Source organism: Haliaeetus leucocephalus, unplaced genomic scaffold (genome assembly GCF_000737465.1).
Source record: "Haliaeetus leucocephalus isolate CR32 unplaced genomic scaffold, Haliaeetus_leucocephalus-4.0 Scaffold495, whole genome shotgun sequence".
NCBI lineage: Eukaryota > Metazoa > Chordata > Aves > Accipitriformes > Accipitridae > Haliaeetus > Haliaeetus leucocephalus.
Genome location: NW_010972931.1, coordinates 3,722,184 through 3,744,338, shown reverse-complemented (window position 1 = coordinate 3,744,338; position 22,155 = coordinate 3,722,184).

The window sequence follows — 22,155 nt, the reverse complement described above, 5'->3', positions numbered from 1 at the left end:
GACCTTGAGAGGGCTTAGAGGGAGAGCTTTAGAGACCAGATTTCTCTTGTACATGGCGGATGACTTTTCATTTAAATACAAGAACTTGTTAGACTTTTTCTGCTTGCATATTCTTAGGAAAGTTATGAGTCACAAAGTAAACAGAAATAAATATGATGTAATCAGCGTGTGCAACTTTCCATTATTCAGTTTTGCAAATATTTCTCCAAACCAAACATATCTATCTTCAGACATCAAACACGGATTTAACACAAGGACCCACCCGGTCACAAGGGCACCAGACCACTCCATCCCTGGAAAGGAGTAGCTGGGGCACAGCAGCAACGTTCTCAGTGCTGCCCTGCCCCTTTTTGCTCATTTTCGCCTCCAAGTTTCTAGAAGCAGAGTTTATTGTTACTGGAGACAGAGGGACTCGGCATCAGGTAGCACAAATTTTTCTAGGGTACAGCTATGGTGTGGTGGGCACCCCTGGGTCATAACTTCTTTGTGCATCACCTTCCAGGTGACACTTGCATCCCACAAAAAAAGGGACAAAGATTATTTCCTCTTTCATTCTTAACGTGGTTTAGTACATATCAGATGGTGCCTCTGTTGGTTTGGGGATCATACCAGGATAGCTTGTTCCTCAAATGAAGTTTGAGTTCAGACTGATCCCAGGTCACACAGATGACAGAGCTGACTTTTTGCCTTAGCAATGCCAGAAGAGTTCTGATACTAATGGGAATAATGTAGCTGCAGCTTCTTTTTGCAAAGAGTTAGCAAAACGCCACATGCATATGAAATGAGCGATCCCCGGCGTAATGAAGTCATGCGCCCATTGTTGGTACATAAAGGCAAAGTGTGCCGTTGTTTTGTGAATCCGAGTGACACACTTGGAGCCATCCGTGGTTTGATTTCAGGCCAGTGAAAGCCAGATTTTCCTTTTGCTAGAGTACCTGAAAGGTTGGTGGAGCAGGAGGCAGCTAGTGCCAAGGTAAAACTATGCATGTCTCTTGTCGTATGTCTTCAAGTGATACATTCCAGAGTTGTTCTTCATTTAATCATCCAGAGATAAATAAGCTAGTACTTATTACAATCTAATTATTTTCTTAAGCAGCACAGCTAAAAGATAATCTGTGCTACAGAATTCCTAGTGCCAAAACATCCAGGATTTTTTACATGTAAAATCATGAAACTGCTGTGCTGCTTTTGAAGTTTTAACACACACATGCATTTGCTTGAAAACTACTATGGCAAGCAACAAACACTCTTGTTTGGGTCCGGTCCTTCAAGGTGCAACACAGGTAGTTCTGCACTTAACTTCATGGGCTCAATCCTCACAAGTCTGACCTAGCCGATAACGTTTTTGAACCGTGTGTTTATCTCTCAATGCAACTAAAAAAAAAGAATCTGCGGTTTTAGTATCGATTAGTCTCCTCACCAAAAGTTACGTTCGCAGGTAGAGTGCTGAACAGTTGTGTGCAGGAAAGAGGCTTAACAAAGACACTTTGAAGGTAAAGAACCCAACACAATGCCTTTTTCTTTTGCTTCTCTAATTGCTGCAGATGTTGTGTAGTCGCACCTATGAAAAGTTAAATATTAGGTCTCTCTAACATTTTTGATCTTCATTAATTACAGCTCAGAAAAGCTTACAAAAAGCAGCCTGCCTCTTTAATACAAATAAGATTAATTGCATGGTTGTTCAGAAAATGAACCACCAGTAGTTAAACAAAAAATGTTTGTCTTTAAGCAGCCCTTGGATGATTTTTTTTTTTAAAACTGTTACAGGAAGTGAAGAGGCTGCCAAATTACCATGCCCCTGAGCCCCGCTCTCATTATCAGCCTAAACGAACGCACACACCCCGCCACTTTCATCCTTTTCCAGGTCCAAGAAAAAGAAACAGGAGGCATAAAAAAAAAAAAAAAAAAAAAAACCCCTTCCACACAAAGAGGTGTCTCTGAAGTCTGGAATGCACCCTGGCTGTTTGAAGACAAGATTTATACCTGACACCCTCCTTTAAGCTCATTGTCGAGACTCGCCTGCGTTCAAATCAACCGCAGACTGGCTGCTGCAGGTACTTCATCTTACGACGACCACATCATCTAAGATAAATGCACCAGGAATTGCTATCACTTTGAGGTGAAAAAAAAAAAAAAAAGAAAAGAAAAAGAAAAATCAACCCCCTGATGGAGGTAGTGGGTGGAGGGAAGAACAGACGGGCACGAAGCCCTGCGTGGGGGTGTTCCCTGGGAAGGAGCCGGCGATGGCTGACGGTCTGCGGCGCGGGGCACAAGGATGAAATGGGTTTGGCCGCCGGTGCCGGCACCTGCGTTTCGGCACAGCCTCCGCTCGCCGTCGGCGGCCAAGGCTGCGGGACCGGGCGCGGGGCGGGATGCCTAAGCCACCACCGCTGCCGGGGAAGCGGTAGCATTGCCGGCTGCTTGCAAAGGACTGAAAGGAGGGTTTGGTTTTTTTTTGACTTGGTGGGAGACGATGAGAAAGACTGCAGAATCAGCTCATGCCGTTCCCCAGATTTTTCTGAGACAAGCCTGGTTTCCTCATTTTAGGCATACTCATCCTCTCCCTAAGCAAGCTGTGGTTAGACACTTTCATTCAGCCTCTTAAATTCCTCTGGACGAAAACCCTTGGTAGTAAGGACTTAATTTTACACTGAACCCATCTGATGGGAGGCAAAGCCATAGAGCACTGAGATATATGAAACCAAACGATAAGAGGGACAGAAGAGAGCGCTCAGGACAGCGTCAGGACGTAGAGAAACACAACTGACTATCCCAGAGCTCAGGCTGCTGAAACTCCAGCATTAGCAGGTGTTGCTCTAATTACCGAAGGCTTTGAAGTGACATGGGCAGAAAATGTCTGTCATAAAGAGAGAATAACACCCGGCAATTTGCAAAGATATTTATTGTCTATATCGTCATATCGCTCAAAGGCCCGATAAAAGTTGGGGCGTAAGGATGCCATTCGTGGTGCAGAACCAGTTGAGGAGCATTTTCCAGGGTGAAGAATTACCATGACATTTGGAATAAAGCTGCATTAAACTCAAAAACATTTGTGAGGAGATATCCTGAAATCACACTGATAGAGAAAAGAAGGCAGAAAAATGACAGTATAGGTGGTTAATATAAAACTTAAAGTCAGAAAAACTTGACTTTCTCAAGCATTTCATAATGCCTATCTTTGATCCTGGGACCAGAAAGCAATATAGGATTAGCAACAAAACTAAGGATCCTTAAGGGCTATTCTAGCACCACAGATTGGCCCTGACATTGGGGAGGACCCATCAACGTGCTCTGGATTTAACCCAACAGAAAGCTCTAGATTGGGTTTTCTGACTCTCCTTTTTCAAGCAGTTCAGAGTCAGGCCTTTACAGGACTTCTTCCAAAATTTCTGGGCTCACAGGGATGTTTGGGAAGTTGAGATCTGGGAAAAAGGAGCTGGTTTAATCCATTTCAGTTATAGAGCACTTTCTATATTTAGGATTTTAAATTATGTTTTATTAAGAATGCAAATTATGAGCATTTCTAGGACTCCAGGTACTTGCATGTTCCAGCTAGCACATAAACCTCATGCCATTACAAATCTGAATAAAGCAGGTTAAGTTTGCAGCAGATTTAAAATAAGGCAAAAGTCAGGGTGGGAAGAGAGCCCATACAACATGTTCAACACCTACCCACTAGGATGGGAGGAGAAACATCTACACTCGAGCTGAACCGAACTGACACAACTGCCTGTGAAGCTGCAGCATCAATCTCAGCTTGGCCACAGGTATCCTGTTCTATTTTCACATTTCAAAGATTTACCATTTATACTTTTTTGTTTTCTTTTCTGTGGTGTGTTTTGTTGTTTGTTTTTTTTTTTTTCCTTGGGGGATGATGTCTTCTATCTGGTGCCAGCAGGAGGTTCTCAGAGAAATCAGTTTCATCAACCCATGACCAATCTATTGAAAAATGGAGCATGGCTCCACGGCAGCAATCACAGGAATCCATTGCGGACACTTAGCCTGGAGCCTCCCTGATTTCCGACACTGAGCATCTGAGGACACAGCATTCAGTATTTCATTCTGACATTTCAGCTCTTGACAGCACACTACAGAATGCTGCTTGAACCCAAAGTCAAATGCAATAAACGGAGCGCAGCTCTGCAAAAAAAAAAGTGTAAGCAAGGCCAGTTCAGCTTGCCCTATCTCACAGGGAGCCGCAAGAGAGGGAAACAGAAATATGTGGCTCTAGGCAGTCGCCCCATTGCTGCCTGCCTGTTAAAAATAACTTGCAATTTTCAAGAAGCAGTGACAGGCTTTATCAGGGCCTCCTGGCCTAATGAGAGCACCAGCAATGAATTAGGCAGCAAATGCCCTGGATTCGCCAGCAATCCCTTCTCCAGCCCATACAGAGATGCAACCTTTCTCCGTGTCCTCCAAACGTTTGCTATTTTCATCCCTGTTCAGTCCTTTGCCTCGTATTAATTCGGCTTCTTCCTCGACACTGGCGCTTCGTGGTGCCGACGACTCCTTCTCTTCACCTCCGTGTTACCCCTCTCGCTGCCTTTCCTCACTCTGCTCCAGCTGGAGCAGCACGTCGATGGAAAGCAGCACGTACCCCTTCCCCTCCTGCCCGCACCCCGTGCCGTTCCCGCAGCCACTGCTCATGTCCCCGCTGCTCCTCGTACACCCGGGAGCCCAAACACGACCTTGAGCATCCTTTCCCCCGACCCTCAGGCGCGCTGCAATCCTGACCATATCTGCTCTACCTGCTCCCTTCACGCAGCCGTTCTCCGTAGTTGTTCAACTCCCCCAGAAACCGAAGGTGGCAAAGACACGTTGGGCACGTGCTGGCTCTGCATCGGAATAATCCCAACCTGGAGCGAAATCCCAGGCAACTCGCCCTCACCTGCTTGGGATCCATTGCCACCAGGGCAACGTGGCATCGTGCACCATCAGCCTCTGCCTGCAAAGGGGTGGTGGGTCACGGCAAGATCATCTTGCAAAGTGAAATGCAACAACACGGTCATGTTTATGGCTTGTGAGGGCTGTGAGAAGAGCCCCCTCCTGGCATACCCGCTCCTCTCCAAGAGTTGAGGACAGCCTGCCTGGTCCAGGTGGTCCCTTGGAGTTCCCCTGGTCTGGGGTAGCTCTTAGAAGACGGCTTAGCCTGACTAAATGTGTTGCCCTGTGTAAGCAGTGGAAAAAAAATCACACTTGTAGCTGTAGCAATGGATTCTATAGCAAAATCCTATAATAGAAAATTATTTCTTTCCATGACTGTTTGCTTGAAGTAAGTAAAGGGTTATAGAAACAGCATTTCTGGAAGATACAACTATCAAGTGCACAACAGCAACCGAGAAACTACATTTCTTTTACAGCTTGTCTAAAATGTCACACTGTGCAGAGACCCGGGGGCATGTTTTAGTGATGTGTTTTAAAATGGTGAACAGCAAAAGCTAATTCTTCTCCAAAAAAGGATGCAAGCAGGAAACTTGTTTAAAGGACAAAGCTTTCAAATGCATAGCAAGTGCCTGTGTTCACATGTGCGCTCAGGTTGCTTTCAGAGTCGGGTTTTGGTTGTCTTGGCTCTGCCTTCTAAGACATCTCCAAAAACTCATGTACACGCCTAAGTGCCAAATGTGTATATTGCATCTCAACTTCGACAGCAAGTGACAGTTAATTAAAACCATGCATTACAGAGAGCTCGTCCTTTCATGATAAATGATGGTATTGACAGACGAGTTATTTTTACGTTATGCTTAATTATGTCAAAGCTCGACCCACCCGTGTGCAACAGAAAGGGTAGTGTTTTTGTTTGTTACTAATAAGCTGCGTTTGTTACTTTTCTTCTGCGCTATTGACATGTAGTGAAAAGTGACCCAAACCTACATACATTATATGTCAATCAAACCCATTTCATTTTTGTTGTCATGTCATGACATAGTGGGTACACAAATCTGTAACAAGAAAACCCATAAGATCGCCCCATCTCTTCGCACCTCCTGGTGATGCAAGTTTAAAGCCTTAACAAAACAATGACTGAGTTTCCCTGTATGCATGGAGCCAGTTCTGTACATTTTCCTTGCTCAGGTTGTTATACATATAAAGCTCCTCACCTGAATCCCTGAAGTCCTGTTTATCTCCTACACATGTATTCTTCTTGTAGGCAGAAGCCAAAGCTGTGTACAGAGCTACAAAATGGCTCTTCCTAATTTATGTGCCTAATAAAACAAACTTCTCCAAAAGGGAATAACTTTAGTCTTCAAAACATAAAGACCAGATGGTGCTGCCCTCACTCGCGGAGCAGCACCAGCAGCTGAAATCAGTGGGCCTACTCAGAGAAAAGTGTATTAGCACAGCTAGCAAAGTCTCCTAAATAAAAACCAAATAGTCTACAATAAAAGTGGTTTTTTGAAGTCTACCTTCAGTGTTCAGAAAATATTATAGTTCCTGTAGACCATTTTTACTTCAAAGCCAGGCAAAAGCCTGTAAGTGAGAGCCTAAGATGATCACGTTCATACCAACTATTACCCCTCCACTGAAGTTTGCCCCTGCAACATCTTGCTCCTAAATCTCTGCCGTGCTCTCTGCTTGCACTCTGAATAGCTGCTCTTGAACAGATTAAAAAGCATTGCTACTCTTCTTAGTAAACACTAAAGGCTTGCATACAGGGTATGGTTAGCACATTTCAGAGGAGTATATGGTTTCCACAGATCAATTTATTAGTAGAGTAGTATGACACGCTCAGTAAAACGGGACGACATCAAATACTCCCTCTGTTTAATTTGGAACAGGGAGCTGAACTTCGAACTCCCGTCTCTCAAGAGTGCCAAAACCATGGGGTTTTTGGATATTTTCAGGGGGGCTTTTTTTTTTTTTTTTTTTAAAAACTATTTCCTCCAACTTTAGCTGGATTCCAAAGCAAACGGAGCTTGTGTTGCCATGATGTAATTTCCCATCCACTCTCCCTGGCTTACCTGTGGACCCCCCAGTCCCTCTCCCAGCAGTCCTGCCCACTTGGACGGCACAGGAATCCAGTCCCTGGAGGTTTCATGGTGCAGGTGGCCGGACCAGGGCACCCGGTGTGCTCCAGCGTGGGAAGAGGCTGCCCTGTGACCCACCGACAAATGCACATGGCAGCAAGGTCTTTGCAAATGTCCCAGAAGGGAGACCTTCAGCTGGAGCTGACAACCAGCCACAAGACACCGACCCACCAGAAATCAACCTTCATCCATGCTGGGGCTCCTGGAGCTACTTTGCCTCTTAGCCATCCCTGATTTAAACTAGCCTGGGCTAATTTCTAGCACATTTTTCCTAAGAAAGTTCCTGATTCAGCAGGGATCAGGCTAGATTCACAGAAGGAGCAGTGCCACGATGGACTCAGCGCTCTGTGGAAGCCACAGGAGGTGGCAGCATCCTTGCCAGAGGCAGAGCCTGGCGAGAGCGAGACACCTCGGAAAAGCGATCCTCAAAAGCCAGCAGATATGCCTCGGCCATGACCCTGGCAAGGCTTAGGAACCTGGCAAGGCTTTGCCATCCAGTCCTGCGGGTTCCCCGCAAAATCCAGCCTACGGAACCCCTCCTACCACTGCTCCGCATCTTTGCACTTAATAACCGAGTCAACCACGGGGCGACGCAAGGCCAAACGCCTCTGCCTGCCTGCAGAAAGCATCCTGCTTTGTTTGAACATCATTTTGGAAATCTTCCTCCCCGGTGGCTGGAGGCAGGCTGGGTGGGCTCCACGGGCTCCCTCCTGTTGATGCTCTTCTGCTTTGCATCAGACAGGGGTTTTTTCTCTTTTTCACTCAGGCACATGACTCCCAAACTTAGCGACTGGGGCACCACCTGGGACAGGGTTTGGAAACTGGGCTGCAGTTCTTACTCTGACAAAAATTTAAATATCTTGTATTGAGTATTCCCCAGAGCCCACATTTCTGCACCCCCCTGGCAAGTACCCTAGCCATCAGGCAGCAGCATTATTTTTATTTTGCTCTCCAAATAGTCACTTATGCCTAGGAAAATGTAACAGTTAAAAAAAAAAAAAAAGACGGATGGACAGACACCTCTTCCAGAACACACAAGCACCGTTGTGGGAGAAACAGCTAAAGCGTCCCCAGGCTGAGGAGCACATCGAGTCCAGATCTCCCACCTCAACTCCCTAAGCATGGACTAAATGTAAAAGTGTGGCCATTCTCGTCGGCAGGACTTAGATGTGGTGTGTGGGTCTGTTCATCCAGCACAGGCCAGGCCAGGTAAAGCATGTCCAGAAGCACACGTTCAGGCATGCAAGGAACTCAGTGGATGCAAACGTGGGTGTTAAGGAATGTAGGTACCTCTGGGGTGAAGGGGCAGGCGAGCAAGTTTTCTTGGGATCTACATTTTAGACTTAGCGTGTGAAGTGACAGGTCTGCTAGACACCCAGGTTCCTCTGTGGGATTAATTCCATGAAGATGATCTAACAGAAAATATCTGCTTCCCACCTCGGAGTGCTCCCCAATCAGAGATTCAGAGAGTGCCTGCTGTTCTACGCACTTTCACACACCCATCGCTAATTGCTCTTCTGTGATTAAGGAAAAGTGTTTCATCTTTATATATGAAAAAGGGTGAAAACTCCAGTTGAAAAATATTGCAAAGTTAAACACAACTGTTTATGAACTTTCATCTATTCTGCAAAAATGGACATGTTTATGAAGCTAAGCAAAGGTCTGCGTGCAACACTTGTTAAATTAATCCAGCTAGCATCGGTAATGATAGGGAAAATACCACAGACAGCAGCCTTGCTTCTGTATGTATTTCTGGGGAACTCAAGCTGTTAGCACTGCCTTTGCACTTGGCTTTGCAAGGGGAAAAGCAGATGCCTTTCTCTTTCGTTCATTTTGATTAAACTAATACAGTTTTGGCAGCTCGTGCAGCAATTGTACCCTTTCTTTAAATTTTTGTCCGGTTCAGTCACAGGCACAGGCAACAGCAAATAAAAGCACAACATCCGCAATTTGTTAAAAGAAATGGCAAAAACACCCATGACATCAGGACCAAGGGAGCATCTCAAGGCTTTCCACCAAACTTGTTTTAAAAGGGGTGAACAGAAAATACTGAAGGAACAAAACAAATCCAGACACCACACTTCCCTCTCATTTTCTCTGCTTCTGTGTTTTAGAATTCCAGAAGAAAAAACCAGCGCACATACAAAAAATTAATTACTTTAGGTGGTAAACACATATATCATTCCACAGCTTTTTTCTTATTTTTGTTATATATTTTTTAAGAAATAACTTTGCCACACTTCTTATGTGCATCTCTGAAATTCTTCAGGGATGCTTGTATAATTAGGAAGAACTTACTGAATTAATAAGCCAGAGTACTTTGGAAAGGCATGACAATAATTTAAGTGAGAGGCACAACCACGGCCGTGCTGTGGGCGAGCAACGCGTGGAGCTCAGCTCGACTACAACATTTTGCTGAAATCAAGCATTCCCTTCCAAAGCAGACAGTGCCTCTACCACCCGTAAGCCCATCACCTTGCAGTCGCAGGCTCGTCCAGCGATGCCGTACAAAGCCCTTCTGAGCCGCTACAAACCACAACAAGTTCAAAACCTGACTCATGTCTAGAACTTTGACTTGCTTGCTGTTACCGGCTTAGTCATTGCCAGCAGCCCTACATGCATCTGCTAATCCTGCGGTATCCTCAGCACCATTCCCTCCTGTGGGAAAGCCCTGGTTAGTCAGCCCCGCAGAAAGGTAGGGTATTGTGATATTTCTCTTACCATTGTGCTGCTTTGTTCTTCTTGCATTCCCATCTTAATGACGGCGTGAGCTGTTGGCCTTCCACAGTTTCTTTGTGCCTATGTAAATTCAGCGTTTGATGCTGAAGAGGCGGAGACGATTTGTAAGTCAAGGGGCAGGTGTGAGTGAAAGGAGCAACCCAACAGCCAAACTATTTGAAAAAGAAACCTTTAATGTCTCATCAGCTCAGCGCTTGAAAAAAAGCCTTCATAACTTGCCTTGAAAACTGGAAAAACAGGGTGTCTAGCTATAATTTAAGACATTAATAACAAGAAGATATTGCAGTTCCCTGACATATTTTGACTTTTGCACAGCGAAATGCTATCTTAAAACTAGGTCTGATTATTAATACGTGAAACACTGTCAGTGACAAAGAAATTAGACGGCTTGGTTTGTTTCTCATTCATTAGCCAAAATTTTAACGTATTTTGAGAAAAGAGCCCAGGCTAAATTTTAGAGTGCACCTGAAAAAAATGGTTCTTTCCCTTTGTTGAACAGGACCTACTGACAAGTATTTTGGCATGACCAGAAGTTTGAGCACTCTGTAACAACTTTACAGGACTGACCATGGTCTTCAGAGGTATTCAGTGGCTACCATGAGCCCCCTAAAACTGTGGCCTCGGGATGTGACACCCCGATTGACAAACTAAGTTTCAGCAAAAAGTATTTTTCACCCGCAACCAATGAGTATGTACTCTTTCAGTCTGGATGTGCCCTTTTCAGCACATAAAATGCAACAAAGCAAGAACAAATACACTTTGCCATAAGGGAACAGAGGGCAATATGAGCCATCCGAATTCCCACAATTTATTTTTATTTCCCTGGTCCAGGAAGACTTTTAAGCATGGAGTTAAAGTTTAAGAACATGAGTAGCTTACTCACCTTCTGTGGGACAATTTGCCTATTTGAAGTTGTGTGTGTGCTTATAAGCTCTGTCATGTGAGCCACGATATACAGAGAACAGTCATATACAGCCTCCTCTGCACAAGCATCTTTACAGTTATCACGGCAATCTCAATAAGAAACTGAAAGTCAAATTTCCTATTGGACTTATTCCTTCTGCTGAAATAATCAACTTTCTACATGGTTGCCTCATCTAGAAAATTTTTATGATGCTGGTAGATGGGCAAATGCAAGCATCCTGCTCCTTGCGCCTTCAAAGCTATCACGTAAAGATAACAGTGTCTTCTTTTAATCTTTTTTTCATTACTGAATATTATGCTTACAACAATCCTGCTTTGCTACAGATGGTTTCCTGTTGTTTCTGCCAAATGTGAAATAGCTATAAAACTTGAAAAGGTTTTGATGTTGTCACTGCATGAAAAATTGCATCTACGAGGGAAAATTAAATATGAGCCTTAGCCTTTAATTGCTTTAATCTTACTTACTAAGTGAACTTTTTTACCCCCACCCCCAACTCAAAGCTTCCGATAACATGACCTGAAGGGAAAAATATAGCTATGTATTTTAGTCAGGTATAAAGCCTTCATTAACAAAAACAAAAAAGAGGAAGGGGAAGTAGACAATTCTCATGTCCAGACCAACCAAACAGCCACCAACTCCAGCTAACAAGAGCAGTGCCTTTGGCTCAGCTTCATAAAATATGTAAAGTCATTTCTGTTAGAAGACAGTGAAGTTCCTGTTTTCAGTGCTATAATAAGGAAATCTGTCATCTTAGCAGACAAATTACTAGAAAATGGCTTGTGTACTCTCAAGGGGACAGAGCCTTTGCTCCTTGCGTGGGCAAACCTCAGTGAACTCAGTGACAGCTTTACTTGAATGCAAAAGGTGTGTTAAGAAGTACTTCAAAGAAAAAATGAATTTTATACATTTCTCATACAATGAGGAAAACTGTTGATGCTCTGATGCTCTCTATAGGCATAGATTCAGTGCTGTATGGGACAAGAGCTAGAGAAAAGGTATTTTACCAGCAAAGGCATGGGACGGGCACGTGACTTACGAGTGCAGCATCAACGAACGAGTGAGCTACGCAGGCACTCTCAAATTTCTGCCAGTATTTGACTGGCACCATATCAACATACTCATTTTCTAGAAAAAGCAGTGAGCATTTAACCACATCCTTCTACCAACAAGGTAAGGCTGTGCTCATTGCCATGGATCTGCCTGTACAAGCACTGAGGGTAGAGGCAAAGAGAGCAAATATTAGAAATCACTCCGTCATTTTGAGTGCATTTGTCTGCCTGGTGCCTTACACAGAAGGCCTGATATCTTAGGGCTTTGCGGCACAAGCAGCAAGCGCTCTGTATTACACTGGAGATTTGGCAAGCACCCATTTCTGCAGGAAGAAAGCATGAACTGTAATCTCACCCGACCAAGACATCAACCCTCAACTTTCCAGCTGCTCAGACCTCTATTGTTCATTCCTGGGGATGGATCCAATATCCATTCGCTACAAGAAGAGATTCACTCTCGGTGCGAAGAGAAGCTGGTGGGATTTTAGTTTCTTTTAACCTGTGCTGTCCCTCCCTGCTCTGGAGGCTGGGATTTAAAAGCTGAGGCAGAGGTGACATCGTGGGCAGGAGCGAGTGGAAAATGTGTATGCTCATCAAACTGCAACCAGATGTCTCATCTCCGTGTGGACATGCCTCACTCATGTGCTGTACCCCCAAGGGCACCGTTTGCTGCCTCCTCAAAGTCCTCCTGGTGTTTCCCCATGCAGAGATACTCGCACCGGAGATATCTGTTTGTTTATTTATTCTGACTTCCACCTAAGCTAAATTAAAAACCAACCTAATCCAAGCTCTGGGAGACCTGCACCGCACAGCTATGGACAAACCCCTGTTGTTCAGCCCAGCTGTGGCTCTTGGTTCATCGTAAAGATCGCCAGGTTGCGGGGAGCAGGGGCTGCTTGGGACCCGCGTGGTTGACGTGCTGGACCGGCTGCCTGCTCCGAGTGACCCCGCACGGCACCCAATTTTGACGTCTGTGAAAACCACTGGCTCCTTGCTTGGGCCAGGAAAGCATTCATGGACAAGACCCTTTTATTTCTCTTTTGTAGCGTAGCCTGTGTAGAACTGGAGCTTGGATGAAAATCAGAAATGGGCATGCAGGTCCCATTCCAATAGCTGCTGACATTACTGGAGGGTCTCCTGTTGACTTCACTGGGAAGTGGATCAAGTCCCTGTATGTTTGTTCATTCATTTATTTATTTATTACCAATTTTGTCATTTGGTCACCAGCTGAATTATTTGCACCTTTCACATCCAATTAAATACCACAAGCTGCTAGTGCAGGATTTTTTTTGCAACCAGTTAGAAACCATGATAGAAAACATAACCCTGCCACATCAGAGATGTTCTTCATGTACCGTACTGTATTTGCATCTAGGTTTCCTTGTTGTTAGCCAGTGCCATCTGTTATCTGTTTTGGTCTGCTTATGAGAACTGGTAATTTTCGAAAATTGAGAGCAAGGAAAGAACAATGGCTTTTTCCTTTGTATTTTACATCCCAAAGAAACCAACTGGATCTACACATACATACAAAAATATACCCCTCCAATTGGCAATATGTTAGCACATGCTTTCTTCTGTATGGAAAATTTAAAGAGACAAGGCTCATCACGGGGAAGTATTTGAACGTAATGAAATAAATCTGCGCCCCACAATGCTTGGATACTCTCTTCTGCTTTTGTCTCTCTTGGAGGGTGCTGACGCTCAGACTCGGTGATGGACTAAGCGGTGACAGCTGAGATAGTTACTGCCCTCAGCTGCACGCCCTGCCCTTCTCGTGGAAATTACTGCCCTCCTACAGCCGGCACGACTGAACGCTTCGTGAACCCCGTTTCAGACTGCCAGACTTCGTGCCAGCCTCGGCTCACGCGGGTCCGCCGGCCCGTAAACTCCCGCGGCTTGGAGGCGAGTGGGCGAGGAGTTGAGCAATGCCTGCAGTGCAGGTGGAAATCTCAGAAAGAGAAGGGGGTGGCCAGCTGAAGGTGATGCTGCTTCACTTGCCCCCCCCCCCGTCACGGGTCACTGGACGGGTGGCAGCCCACAGATCACTCTCTCCTATTTTTGGAAATACAAATGCGTCTAACTCAGGGGACACATTGTCACCAGCTACCCACCGAGAAAAGAAATGGCAGAATCTCAAGTGACAAAAAGAGAACACATCCTCAGCCTTTTCTGGGGGTTTTGGGGGGTTGGGATTTTTTTGTTGTCGTTGACTGGATTTTTTCTTTTGCAACTGCCCTTCGGGGACAGCGTTGAACTGACTAAACTCTGCTCCTTTGAGGCTTATTGCGAATTTTTTTGTTGACTCTGATAGGAAAAGAAACTTTAGGATGGTCATTTCAAACTCCTTGTTGTTATAGGTGGTAAATTTAAGTCCCATGTTTGAGGATGTTGTCTGTTCCGTAGTTCCTAACTATAGCAGGCTACAAACCAGCACCAGGTAGTTTAACAGATTCTGCTGCCATTTTTAGCCTTTGATCTCGTCTGTTCCTCATATTTTTCAGTCCCAGTTTTTCTCTTCCAAGACATGTGATCTGGATGTACAGGGCCTTTTCATCTCCCTCTTTTCAGTGACAGAAGCCAATTTCTATAAAGCCTCAATTTATCAGCTATTAGTATACAGATCTATTTCCCTCCCTGGTCCTTCTCCAAGCAGTGGAGTGTGCATACAGTTGTGAGAGAAAAATGGAGCATGTCACAGGAATGCATCCTTCTAGCCTGGATAATCATAAATATCTAATCCTGAACTATTAAAATGGTTCTTGCTTAAAATGAAAAGAAAAATCCTGACACTCAATCTGCAAATAATTGTAGGCTGCTTAACAGGCACTTCAGTAGTTTTTCTTTGTGATATATCTGAAGGAAGAGATGGATGCACTGTCAGAATTAAAAGCTCTCTCGGTACTTGGCCATATGTTTCTGCTTTGGTCCCCAGCCTGTTACTTTGCTGAACAGAGGATAAAGGCTGGTCTAACAGAGCTTCATATACAGCACAGCCTCCAGGGGAGGTGGGCAAAAAAAGGGAATCTTTCCAGGGTTCCTTCTTACCAAAGAGCTGGCTCGGACTTGGATTCAGCCAAGTTTTGCAGTACTGTGTCCTGGCCGTAAAGCCTAATGATCCAGAGGTTCATTAACACGATCCGCAGGGGATGTACATCTATCAGCATTTGCACAGCGGAGACAAAGGCAGTGAGAAACTTGAGCTCACATATCGTTCTATGTCAGGCTCCAGTAGGAAAGCAAATATCTCATTGAAGATTGGTTGGGAAGGGTTGGATGCTGGAGGTTTGCAACTAGGTTGATCCTGGCCTTTAAGATCAAAAGGGTCTCAGGTCTATCAGTATCTCAGGATGCCACAAGCGTAGTCAAGCTAAGCGTTATAAATTCTTTTGTTTTTCTTCCCCACCTCCCCAGTGGCCATTGGCCGTACCCAAGTAACGTTCCCAAAACACAGTTTACCCCGCACGTATTTATCATCAGAGCAGGCCCCTGGATAGTCGGTTCATCAAGACCCTCCTAGCCTTGCCTGCACAGCAAGTCAGATACCACCAACTGCTGGAGAGGTTTCTTGTGGGGCAGGGAATGAGGCAACATCAACCTCCTGAAAAAGATTTTCTGCTCTAAAACCGACACAACTCTGGCAGTCCCTTCTGCCACATAAAATCTTACCAGCCCTGCCCTCCCAAAAAGGAAACAAGCAGAATTTAAGGCACTGAATCCAAAAGAAGCTCAGCTCTGCAGAACTGAGGCTGAAAAAGAATAAATGCCAGAAACTCTATGAAATCCACCAGGGACTTTGCTATTGATTTTGCACTGCAGATGGTCAGACGTTATGGTAATGTGGTAATGTAAAACCTGTTGCTAGATTCATGGCGGGTGATTCAGCTCAGGCATTGTGGATTAACTTCACAGAATGCCACTTCTGACAGTTCAAAACCAGCACTCACTGGTGTCGGATCAGGAGGATCGTCAGACCGCCCTGACTCCATCTCTGCAGAGATTTGAAAATCCACTGGCAAAGCTTTAACTTCTTCAAAAGACAATGGCAGATAATGCTTTAAAATAGTCTCTGTTTATCTTTTATTCTTTTGTTTCTGATGGACTCCTTCTGAATTTGAAAATAACTTCCTGTCTACTTTTGTTCTGATTTTGCCAGTGGGAAGAAACTGAAGCATCTGAGCTATGTCAAATTAGAAGAAATGTCTGCAAAGCTAACATGGTTCAGGAAGATGCGTTTGATCGCTAACTGTTGCCACAGGGCCACCAAGAGCTGGGCACACCACCTTTGCTGGAGCTCTGCCATCGATTGCGTGGGCCCAGGATCTCCGTTTGTTTTTTATAGAACTGGACGAGCGATAAACAAAAGAACATCAAGTTACTTGGCCTCCAAATAATATTTGGATGTCCTAGTCTTCTGCTGTAGGAAGCCAGGTTCTTAGTTTTCTGGGAAAAGTATGGCCAAGCACTTTGTCCACATGGTAACCATCAGCATGGGTCAATACTTGCTAAGGTGGACAGTCATAAATGTCACAATCCCATCCTTGTTCAGTAATATCTAATCCTTTACAGGGACTTACCTTCTTGGAATATACGTGGCAAGAAAATGTCTCTGGTTTTGCAAACGACTCCCTGCCCTAACGACGCACTGGCCAGAACTTTTCTACATATTAGGAAGGAAGGGTTTTCCCCAACAAGAGCTGCTGCTCCAGGAGCTGTTGGGTAAAAAGGGGCACCTGTTATTTTCTGGATGCCTCATAAAAAATATAGTGGGTCTTGAGGGTCAGGAGGAGGGCACTGGAAGGCAGCAAAGGCAGAATAACCAGAGGGAGAAGCGGGATATCTTTAACGGGAGTGAATGGAAAGGCTGATCTACTCCCAGCTCCTCATAAATAACTCACGCAGGGTGTGGTCATGCTGGAACCTCGCGGGTTATTCTGCTATAGGCAGTAGCTCACATCATTGCAATTTATCTACCCTTTAGCCAAGAAGAGAAGCAGCACAGATATGATCTGAAAGCCAGTGCCATCCTAGCATGGTTAAAGGAAACAACTCTGTTGAGGATATTAGAGGGGAATTCCTCCACTGATGACAACATGAGAAAAACATTATCTTAATATTAATCTTATCTTCAAAAGCTTATGCTGCTATTTTTTGAAAACTGAGACTTGGACCACTTCTCTAGCATGGCTACATGGGTTCAATTAGAAACTGTAGACTCTGTCAAAATACTCCAGTCCTCCAAGAAATGTCACCCATACACGTAAAGTTGAAATGTTTCACGTAAAGCCATTTTCAGAGGAATTCTAAACACCTCTATGGTACAACTGCACTCAGTTCAACATTTTCAGTGAGATGATTTCCACAGCACACAATTCAGTACGATCCCTTGAAAATGACCGGCTCACAATCTGATGTGAAAAATTAAAACATCACATGTTTTCCCCCTAGCTGCAATAGAGAAACAAATGCCTATTTATGGCAGCAGTTTTCTGTAAAAGCTATCTATCTACTCAAAAAAAAAAAAAAAAGCCTGCTGGCTTTTTCTGGGCACATTCTCATCTGAGCTCTTTGTCGCAGTCAGACTACCTTCTTGCAAACAGCAACACAACTATGCTGTACCCTACAACCAAAAGAGCTGGGCCAAGCTTTGGTAACAGTTTCACCCTTCTCAGACATCTCTAGTGAAATTGGGTTCACAGGAGCTTACCTGAAGGTGAAATTGTTCCCACTGAGTGGAGTGGAGCCAAACCGGCTGCTGATGAATATATTTCCTTCATTTGATTGTTCTCGTTTCATTTAATTTCAAAATTAATTTCTTATCAGTGTTGGTCTTCAATAGAAGATGCCTAATCTTTCTTTTCTTTTCACTTTGTACATCTTGGGCATTTCTGACAGAGAAGAATAAAGAACTGAGTAATCCTGATCACAGTCATGGGGTTTGACTCCACTTTGCACAATCACATTAATTTCCTTTTAAAATTTGCCATCTCCATGATTTTTCTTACAGAGCTGCCAGAGGTTTCCACCATTTGCCCACAACATTTCAAGACCTATCATTCGAAACTGCAGCATACAAGACCATCTCCCGCCTCTGCTGCAGAGGAGTGCAGCAGTAGCCATCGGCCTTGTCTATTCCAACGAAGGGCAGCCGTAGGTGTGAAAGCTTTCCCTGTAGCTGGAGGCATATACAGAGGTTTTGGGAGGTACCCCACGGAGGCGGTGATCCCTAAGCTCCTTGGCACCGGTGCACTAGATGAGGATCTCACCCGTCACCCCCATGGGGGACAGATCCAAAGTGCTATCCAGTGCCTCTTCCTGCAAGATCTAAAGCTCCACTGGTTGCAAAAACGAAAAAACTTTTTCTCTTAGGCATACAAGTGCCTAGCTGCACTTTTTCTAATCCACAGTACCAGTGCTGCAGCTGTGGCAGCAGCAGCTAAAAACTCCCAGCTCAGTACCAAGGGCAGACTTTCATAGTCGTGCAAGGCTCACGCAGGGCACTTTACTGTTGGAGTGGGTTTTGCAGCCCTGGCTGAGCTCTCTGCTCCCCCCCAGTTAGCTGAGCTGGGTATTTCAAAGCTACTCCGGCACTACGTACGGCTACAGCGTGCCGTGCGTGGAGCAGGTACGCGATGCCACCGCTGCCCAGGTGCTCCTCGGTGTCGGCAGCAGCCCGCTTTCCTCTCCGGACCTCAGTCCCACAGCACCCTTTTACAGCCAGATTGTGGAAGCAGGGAAAATAAAAATCGGCATGCTACAGACACGTATTCCCATGGATATGCAGTCAGCCGCAACGCTAGCGATGCTGTGATATCTTACAGCGTTGGTTGTGATCTCAAAAGCACAGTAACAGTCTAAAAGGTACAGGCAAGTTAGTTTATAATGTTAACACAAACCCCCGATCAGCAGTTCCACTATCCTCTGGAGAAATACGTACTTCCACTCAAATAAAAAAACCCCGCTGGATCCTCTAGAGTTTGTGAACTGGCCAGAACATCGGTACTCTTAATAATAAAAAAGTCTAAAGCACATTCGATGTGAGGAAACTTTAGCTTTTAAACAAAGATGCTACCAGGAACTGTAGCTACTTTCTAGCATTCACAGGAGAAAAAAAAAAAAAGCAGTTCTTTAGTCCAATGCCAGGAGCAGAGAAACTCACTGAACGGTAGATCTCGTTCAAACGAAACCTAAAAACGACACTATTTCCAGCCACAGCCCTCAGCGACATCCCCACGGCGGAGCCACGCCGGCTTGGCGGAGAGGCAGCGGACGCGCCCGAACGCGAGCCTACCTTGCGCTGATGGGTTCACCACCGCCGAAGGCCGGAGAAGAAGTCCTCCGGCGGGTGCGGGACTCGGGCTGACCACTCGGTCGGGTTCTCGCAGGTGCCGAAGCTGGGGCACGGCCAACGCGCGTCTCCTCTTCTGGCAGATCTTGGCATGAATGTCCCCAGCTGGGTCCCGGGGGAGCCCAAATGCAGCAAAGCCCACCACCCCGCGCCCCCTTTGAGGGCTCGGAGGAGCTTCCCAACAACTTCTCCTTCCCCGTTTGCTTTCCGACGGGGAAGTTTTTTTGGCAAAGCCGCGGGTGCCGGAGCGGGCTCGGCTGGCTGAGGAAACTCGCTTACCCCATCTAGAGGTGCACGGCAGGAGGAGGAGGAACCCCCCGTCCCGATCCTGTCGAGTTTGGATTTGGCTGGTGAAGAGGAGGAAAAAGAAGGTTTTTGTCAGGTTTGGTTGGGAGAAGAGGAGCAGGACCGTGGGGGGCAGAGGAGGGGAAGGATTCTGGGGAGCTCCCGGGGGTGGAAGGGACGAGGGGGGGGAGTTTGATGGTTGAACCGGTTCAGTGCGGCGAATGTCGGTATAGCAAAATCAAAGTATTCTACACAAACACTTTGGGTTTGAGGGAAGTTGGGGTGACTCTTCTGAAGCCCGCCTTGCTTTCTTACCCTTCGGTAGCAGGTTTGGGGACCCCCCCGGACTTCATCGGGGCAGGACAGCGGGGGGGACCCCAAGAATCCCCAGGACCTGTGAGCAGCCCAGGGCATGCAGCTCCCCGTTGCTTTTAGCAAATTCTAAAGGAATAACTTTGATGTTTTTCAAACTGAAAGTGTCATAGCAAGCTTTCTGAACCACCGATTCTTTTCTTCCAGAGCAAAAAAGAAATATTCTTATCCTGTTGAGCTTTCTAAAGGTTGCAAGTTCTGGCTGTCAGCTAGCTCTCTGCTTGAGGGAATTACCAGTATTTCTGGAAAGACAGTGTTCCTTAAAATTGTAAAATGTGAAATAACCTACTCAGATAGCATTATTTAACACTGAAGTGAAAATAAATGAAATGTGAAAAAGCCAACACACCCGCAAATGGCTTGAGTGCAATGAGGTCATAAAGGAGAAACATATCAACATTACAACTATGTTTGTGAGCATCCAACACGTGGTATGAAAAGCTGACAGTGCTTGGTAGATCAGTGGAAAATACTTCTCAAAGGAGACCTTTCAGCCCTGTTGGAATACAAGACTCATAAAATCTGTATTCTGGTATACGCTGTTCTTGCAACTCCACAGCTGACCTGACAGTCACCATACTGTTGGGCAAATGTATGCATTGAAAACGGGTGCATTCATTCTTATTATTTGACAAATATCAAACTCCATGCTATGAATAAACATTAAATCATAATTGGGCATTTTTTCATTTTATTAAGAAAGATATTCAATTCGGTGGTTCCAGTTGTCAAAGACTGACTCTGGGCTACACGGCAAGTTGCCTCCTTCTTATCTGCAGAGAAGAAAAGGTTGTGGCTGGTATCACAACACAGACAAAACATGGCTAAGCATGGCTGACCTTCCAAAGGAGCTGCTTCTCTTAGCAGCAGATGAATCGTTCCCGAAATTAGTTCCTTGCTGAGATGAGGTTATATGGGAGACAAGGATAAAGGCGGTAATAGCTGAGCAGGGCAGGTTCACTGGAAATGATGGAATAAACTAGGAATGAGGTTACCTCCCTACGGCCCACAGGGTGCATCTGTTCCTGAGAAGAGAGGCAGCAGGACCATGAAACACAGAAGAAAGCGTGGAGCAGAAAGCAGAAGGAGAACAATAGCTTTTTAGCCCCATTTCCTGTGGGAACGAGGCTCATGTGATGTTTCTGTTGCCTCCTAACAACTTTTGAATCCACTGGCCAACAAAGATATGTCCTCAGAAGTCTCTAATAATAAGCAGCTGGCTATAGACAGTCATCCCCAATTTGTTGCCCAGATTTGGGGAAACCACAGCGTGAACACACCTTATGAGAAAGCAACAAATCCGTGCAGGGAGAGACCTCACACGTTCTCCAGTCACCCAAAAAGCATACATCTTCTTAGACCACACAAGTCAGTCAACCCACAGGACACAAATCTGTAGGAAATCAGGATTCATTAGTTCCAGTACTTCTGGAGCAAGATGTTTTTCTGAGGATGGTTTATCATCACGGGTCTGAGAGGCACTGGAGGATTTTATGTTTTATATCTTTAACCTAAATTAGGTTATTTTTCATTCTTCTGGTTCTCCCAGTCTTCTAAGCAGAAGGCAATCAAAAGCCACAACCAGAAAGTGCTCTCAGCTGTTTAGCAGCCCTGCTGATCTCAGGCACCCAGGCCGTGCCTAGGGTAAAATCGCAACACAATACGGGTGCCCAAGGTCCTGCCTCTGAGTGAGCAGCTCGTGGTTTGGTCTTGAAGTCCACATCGTACCAAGGCTGACAGCTGGCCCAGAGGTGCTGAGTGTGTGCTCTTTGCAGTGGTGAAGAGCTGTGTGGAAAAAAAGGAGCTCATCTTTTGCTGACCCAGTCACGGTGGAAAAGTAAGTATGAAAGAAAAAGAAGAGCTACCTTTGTCAAAGGGCCTCCAAAATGAGAGCATTTTTTTTTTTAAGTTGTCACATTGATGCCTGGCATCAGGTACCAGGCTGAAAGGATTAACTCCCCCTTTCAGCCCCTATGACATTCACGTGTGTCCACCTACCCTCTCTGACACATCTGAAATTCCTACCCTGAGCACCCAGTTGGAACGAGGGGACTTGCAAGCATCAGTGCCAAAAGAAGTATACGCCACCACAAGGAAGGAAAGGAGGGTTGGGTTGTGATAACAAAGGTTTATCCAAAGGGCCTGTGTCTTCCCTCAAGTCATGGGAGAGGTAGGGTGACTGGAAAAGTACCTGCACTACGTGTCCAAATCAGACAGTGGGTTTGCCTTGTGTGCGTTCTTGCTGCTGTCATCAACTAAGTAAGGCTGATGGGACTCTCCCTTTTGCATTTTATGTCCTCTCCCTTTTCTGCAGGGGCTGGTATTCCTCTGCCCCACCGTGGTGCAGGACACTTGTGTCCAGAGATGGTGACACAAGGAGGAGAAGGAGAGAGGATTATGAGATGCTTTGGTCCA